This window comes from Nuphar pumila, chromosome 1 (assembly GCF_984573655.1).
Source record: "Nuphar pumila chromosome 1, dmNupPumi1.hap1.1, whole genome shotgun sequence".
Taxonomy (NCBI): domain Eukaryota; kingdom Viridiplantae; phylum Streptophyta; class Magnoliopsida; order Nymphaeales; family Nymphaeaceae; genus Nuphar; species Nuphar pumila.
The window spans coordinates 9642846-9649949 of NC_143249.1; the positions used below are offsets into that span (position 1 = coordinate 9642846).

At 36.6% G+C, this 7104-nt stretch overlaps 1 long non-coding RNA gene across 1 annotated transcript; it reads right to left on the minus strand.

The window, feature by feature from the left end:
* Positions 1–968: 968 nt before the first annotated feature.
* On the minus strand, positions 969–2106 carry LOC149847911 (uncharacterized). The gene is made up of 2 exons (XR_016432454.1): positions 1987–2106; positions 969–1164 (listed from the first exon to the last, which is right to left on the minus strand). It is a non-coding gene; the product is annotated as an uncharacterized LOC149847911 (long non-coding RNA).
* Positions 2107–7104: the final 4998 nt, after the last annotated feature.

A 7104-nucleotide genomic window follows, 5' to 3' on the forward strand; every position in this document is an offset into this window, starting at 1 on the left:
AAATTCTAATTTTTCATTCCATTAAATTTCAAATTTCCTATTTAAAATTTTCATGGATTTTATATAGGATTCCAAATCCATTGTAAATCCAAATTAATCTAGGTAAACCCACATCCAATCCATTAATCTAGGTAAACTCATATCTAACTCTAAAATCCAAATCATAATTAAAAATCTAAATTCACATTAAATTGAATTCAAATTAAATTGATTTCTAAATGTAAATCTACTCTTAATTAACTAAAAATTCAAATTCAATTTAAATTTTATATTGAACTAAGGTTTAATTTCACATGTAATTCAAACTTGAATTTATATTCTAAATTCTACCTAAATTCAAGTATAAAATTTATATTTTAATTATTTAGTAATTACAAAAAAATATAGTTATTACATCTTCCCCCTTCGCTACTTCATCAACCATGAAAAAAAAAACAGAAAAAAAACTACTTACCTCTAGGTTTTTCAATGAGCTTCCTTCCTCCTCTAATATCTTCTCTCCTTTGGTGACTTCCTTCCTCCAGTGACATGGTTCATCTCACCTGTCACTACAACAGAGCAGTAGATTAGCGACGACCACCTTCCGTCGCTAATCCGTCGCTAACATGGTTAGCGACGGATTAGCGACAACGCGGCGACAATATGCTTACGTCACGAATATTTCGACGCTAACTGGCGACAGAATAATTCCGTCGCTAATTGCGACGGAATAACGAGCACTATATTCCGTCGCCAATCCGCCGGTACTAAACGGCGACCACGGCGTGGCGACGGATTTAATTCCGTCGCTAGATTAATATGAATAGCGACAGAATCATCCGTCGCTAATCCGTCGCAAAAACGAAAAAAAATAAAAAAATTGTATTTAAAAATTAATTACGGAGAACTGTACAATTTATATTTCCTGTACAATTTATATTTCCTGTAAATAAAAAACAAACCACACAAAAAAATTCATATAACAAGTATCTATAATAATTAATCGTTCCACCTTAAAACTAAGAAGTTTAATTATTTACAATTCAACAATTACAATTAGGAAAAATAAAAAAAATAGAACTTCTTCAACACAGTCCTCTAATCATCGCCAAGATTTTGTGCGTCTTCTTGTTCATTGTCTTTATCTGTCCCTTCAGCTCCACTACCCTGATTATCGCTAGCAGCCTACACAAGAAAAGAACAGTCAGTATTGATAAACAAAATATAATGAAATAAATTACACACTATATGTGATTCTATCATGTGCTCATGTGTGATCTAAGGCAATAAAAAAACTCTATATGTGATTCTATCATGCTCATATGTGTGCTAAGGCAGTCAAAAAATTGAATATGTGATTATAGCATGTTCATATGTGTTCTAAGGCATATAAAAAAACTCTATATGTGATTCTACCATGCTCAGATGTGCTTTAAGGCAAGCAAAAAACTATATATGTGATTCGATCATGCTCGTATGTGTGCTAAGGCAGTAAAAAAATTGAATATGTGAATATAGCATGCTCATATGTGCTCTAAGGCAGGCAAAGCCAAAATTTTTATATGTGATTCTATCATAAATGATATATAACATGTTCATATGTGTTCTAAGGCAGTTAAAAAACTCTATATGTTATTATAGCATGTTCATATGTGTGCTAAGGCAGTCAAAAAACAGAATATGTGATTATAATATGCTCATATGTGTTCTTAGGCAGTAAAAAAACTGAATATGTGATTATAGCATGCTTATGTGTTCTAATGCAATCAAAAAAACTTTATATGTGATTCTATCATGCTCATATGTGCTCTAAGACAGACAAAAAGTTAAATATATATATATGTGATTCTATCATGCTCATATGTGTGCTAAGGCAGTAAAAAAATTGAATATGTGATTATAGCATGTTCATATGTGTTCTAAGGCATCTAGAAAAACTCTATATGTGATTCTACCATGCTCAGATGTGCTTTAAGATAGTCAAAAAAACTATATATGTGATTATACCTGAGAGGGACCTGGAATCGAAGATCCCCTATCCTGAACAGCGGCCTTGATCTCATTTCGGAGAAAGGGGGCGACGGTGTATTGGAAGTAGTTATTCAGTGATTCATTAATGATCTCGCGTACATCATCATCGGAAAGAATAGTCGGCTGCTTGGAGCTTATGTCGGCGCAAGAAGTTGGTGAGCCGTAACTGGAAGAACCAATAACTGGTGAAGTGTTCATATTACTCCCAAACCCGAACACGCGACCTTTTTTGGGTTCACCTGCTGCAGTCACCCATGCTGTAGGATCAAATGATGGATGCTGAGTAGCGTCTTCACCATATCGCTCTACCATTTGTTGCTCATATGCCTCCTACAAAATAATGTTTAAAGTATTCATTAATAATTAATGATAACATTATGATGACTTGCATATATATTGCAATGATTATTAATAGAATTAATACATACCGTTGTCGTTCTCGCCTTCTCTGATACGAAGACTCCCGTGGTCTTCCGTTTATGTGTTTCTACAAACACATCCTTATATGGTACACTGCCTCCTTTTTCTGCTTCCTGCGAAGTTAAATGACAAAAGATTTAGTACACAAATTTGCAACTATACTTATAAAATTAATATTATATATTGATGAGTTACCATTTTCTTTAGGTGGCTCCCAAATGTCTTAGATCCACCTGTGTGTAGATGGGCTTCGGGCATCTTCGATCGATTTTGTGAAGCCTTCGCAGAGCGATTTTTAAATGCATCTCCCGCCCACATATCGCACATTTCATCCCAGTAATCTCTCCTGATAGTAATAGGACCATGGCCCTTCCACAGTAATGGATCATCTACTACGCCAGATGCTTTTTTTGCTGCAGTCTTCATAGTGTGCAGCATGTCTGCAAATCGATTGGCAGCCACCTTCTGCCACACCTTCCTTGCATCATTTTCTTCCACCGTAGTTGCAAAGCGATTCGAAGCCTACAAATATTTTCAGAAAGTTAGTAGACATTGCTTAAATAAATTAAATATGAAACACATTAACTATGAGGAACAACTGTATACCATGAATGAGGACCACAATCTGTCTAATACCTCCTTTGGGTACTCTTTCCATTGAGCAACTGGTCCTGGTAGATGTTGAAGAAGTGAATTCCTAATCTCCCGTACTACTTCTTGTGGCTCAAACCTCGTGCTGCACATGAATTGTTACACAGTAAATATCAATATAAAATATTTAAAAGATATGCAATAATTGAAAACAAAATACTTACGGTCGATTATCGATATACACTATTTGAATGAGTCTTCTTGTGCCAGCCTGTGAAGACCCTGTTTCCTGTGTTGGCTGTTGACTTGTGCGATCAACTGGTGTAGGTGGGTCGTATACAGGCGCAACATCATCTGTAAAAAAATACACACCAAGTTCTCAGAATGTGCATTTGAACTAATCAAGCATCTAATTAGTTATATGATATACCTATCACAGGAGCCTGTGAAGATGAAGGTTGAGCCTGGCTACTACTGGATGAGCGACCACTATAACCTCCACGAACCATATTCTAACAAATAACATATGTCATACAATACATTCAAATAATTCACATCAAGTATTACAATGCATTCAAGTCATTCACATCAAGCATTGCAATGCATTCAAATAATTCAAATCATTGACATCAAGTATTGCACTAATTCAAATCATTCGTTAATTGCATAAATTATAATACATTCAGATAAATTACAATGCATTCGAATCATTCGTATCAAGTATTACAATACATTGAAATAAAATTTTTAATCATTCACACCAAGTATTGCAATACAACTCACATCAAGTATTACAATGCATTTAAATAGAGGTTTGTAGTATAAGATTTTTTTCACTAGCTTGAGAATTCTTCCTCGTCACTAGTTTGACTTTCTTCTTCTTCTTCTTCTTCTTCTTCTTCTTCATTGTTTGCCCATCCACTTGGTACATCATTTGGATCACATTCCTCTATGAATGTTTCATCAGCTAATGGAGATATGACATGCATATCATGCGCAACATCGTGACCATAAGCGAAGTCACAGACATCATCTGATTGATAGTAATCACTGTTTTCAGCTAACTCATCTTCTTGTAACTGATCATACTCGGGGTATAGTTTGGATTTCACCTTGCAAACTGCCCACCATTCATTTCTATCTGACTTTTTTATACTCAGATATGAAGTATAATAAACTTGTTGAGCTTGCGAGGCTAATATGAATGGTTCATATGTTCCAAACCTGGATTTATGATTCACCTCCACAATGCCTGAAGCTTTGTCGAGTCTTGTTGCAGTTGGATCAAACCAATGACACTTGAATACCGTAACCCTGTTATTCATGCCTAAGTAAGTCAACTCTATTATTTCCTCTATAACACCGTAGTAATCATGTTCATTTTCACCGTAGCTGCTACCCTTGACACACACGCCACTATTTATCGTTGATTTGTTTATACCGTAGTCTTTTGTATGGAATCGATAACCATTTACGATATACCCGTTGTAGCATTGCACAACTTTGGTCGGACCATTTTCTAAATCACATATTCCTTGATCTTTAACATCACCATGGCGAACCTACGCACAGACATAAACAATTATTGTGATCACGATCAATTAAGTAACTTAGTGTTGTTTATAAGTACAAAATTTATGTTAGCTTCTTTACCAACTGTTTCAACCACTCCACAAACTTAGTTTCACGTTCTTTTTGTACTTCTGCATTAGTGAGATGTGAAACTTTGCTTTGCAACTCCAGATCAAATCGTCTGCAAACCACAAATACTTATATTACAGAGCCATGTATCCACATATAGAACATAAAAGGATTTATAATTGAGTTGCATATACATATACTTACTCGATGTATGGGTCGATCGCTGAACAATTAAAAAGAATATAGATGTGTGCTGCATCTTGCTCTCGATCTGTCAATAGCCTTGATCGGCAACTACCAAATGCATGCCCAAGTCGTTGAAATATCGACAGCTTGTCAGCTACAGTTACTTGTTCTCCATCATCGTTACGGGGCGGGCATGTGTAACGTGTTGAAATATGAGGTTCGAAGTACATAGATGAGAAATTTGAAATCTCTTCTAAAGTGTACGCCTCACAAATAGAGCCTTCTACTCTTGCTTTATTACGAACCTTTTTTTTTAGGTCGAACATGCATCTGACAAGAATATACATTTCAAATTTTAAATATCTGTCATTAAAGAGACAAATATAAAAAAACATATACCTTTCAAATGGGTACATCCATCGATATTGCACAAGGCCACCAACCCTTAGTTCATATGGCAAATGTATGATCAAATGTTCCATAACATCGAAAAATGCTGGCGTAAATATCTTTTCTAACAGACAAACAGTGGTGATGACAGAGTCCTCGAGATTCTTTACATCTGATACAATGACCTCCGATGCGCACAATGTTCTGAAAAATCCGCTCAACTCAGACAATACCCCCCATATAGGTTTGTCTAACATATCATGGAATGCTAGGGGTATCAATCGTTGCATAAAGATATGACAATCATGGCTCTTCAACCCATATAACTGTCCATCGTCAATCTTCACAGCCCGAGCAATGTTAGAGACATATCCATCTGGAAATCTCAGTTGTCTCAACCATTGACATACATGTTTTATTTGATCAGGTCCGAGCACGTACTTCGCCTTTGGTTTCAGTACTTTGCCATTATACTCTTTGAGTTCCAATTCTGGTCTTTTACATATTAATTTTAAATCCATACGGGCCTTCGGATTATCCTTCGTTTTTCCTTTAATATTCATTACTGTATTGAACACATTATCAAACACATTTTTCTCTACATGCATCACATCCAAATTATGTCGTATCAATAGGGTCGGCCAATACGGTAGTTCCCAAAAAATAGATTTTTTCGTCCAATTGTGTTCCTTCCCAAATCCACGGAAGGGTGTAGGACTGCGGGCATCTGTTAATACATCTGGAAAGTATCGCAATCTTCTTAAAATCTCTATGCCAGACAATCTTGAGGATGGACCTTCCATTTCAGTTGTGCCTGCTGTAAATGCATTCTTTTGACGTCGGAACGGATGATCGCTGGGTAGAAATCGACGATGGCAATCAAACCAGCAAGGCTTCCTTCCATGCCTCAATCTAAAAGCTTTGGAATCCTCCATGCAGTACGGACAAGCCAACCTCCCATGTGTGCTCCAACCAGATAACATACCATATGCAGGGAAGTCACTGATTGTCCATAGAACAGCGGCCTTCATGTTGAAATTTTGTTTTTTGTGGGCATCATACGTGGTAACACCGTCATCCCACAGTACTTTTAATTCATCAATCAATGGCCTTAGATATACATCAAGATTTTGGCCAGGTGAGGTCGGACCAGGGATCAACAGAGACAAGAAAAGATTTGGACGTTTCATACACAAGCTTGGTGGAAGGTTGTATGGAGTTACAAATACTGGCCAGCATGAGTATGGAGTTGATCTACCCCCAAATGGATTAAATCCATCTGTACATAGACCGAGTCTAACATTTCGCACTTCCATTGCGAAGTTCTGATGAGTACGATCAAAGTGCTTCCAAGCTTCATCGTCAACAGGATGCGTGATCTTGTTTTCATCGTGTTGAACTTTATTTGCATGCCATCTCATGTGTTTAGCTGTCTTTGAAGACATATACAATCGCTGCAATCTAGGAGTGATAGGAAAGTAGCGGAGCGACTTGTATGAAACTTCCTTTGATCTCGTGCTACCATTGCCTCTTGTCTTTGGCTTGAACCGAGGATGCCCACATGACGGGCATGATATGTCGTTTTCCTGCTCCTTGAAATACAACATGCAGTGATTTGGACAAGCATCAATCTTTTTGTAACCCATACCTAGAGCGTTGACCATAACTTTCGCACGATAGAAATTTTGTGGCAATTTCTCATCTTTAGGCAACATACTCTTCACAATTATGCACAACGGTCAAAACATGATTGACTCAAATTATACTCGGACTTCAAATTCATTAGTTGAAGAACTGCAGACAAGATAGTGTGACTCTCACAACCGTTCCAAAGTGGCTCATCAGCATCTTTAAGTAAATCATAAA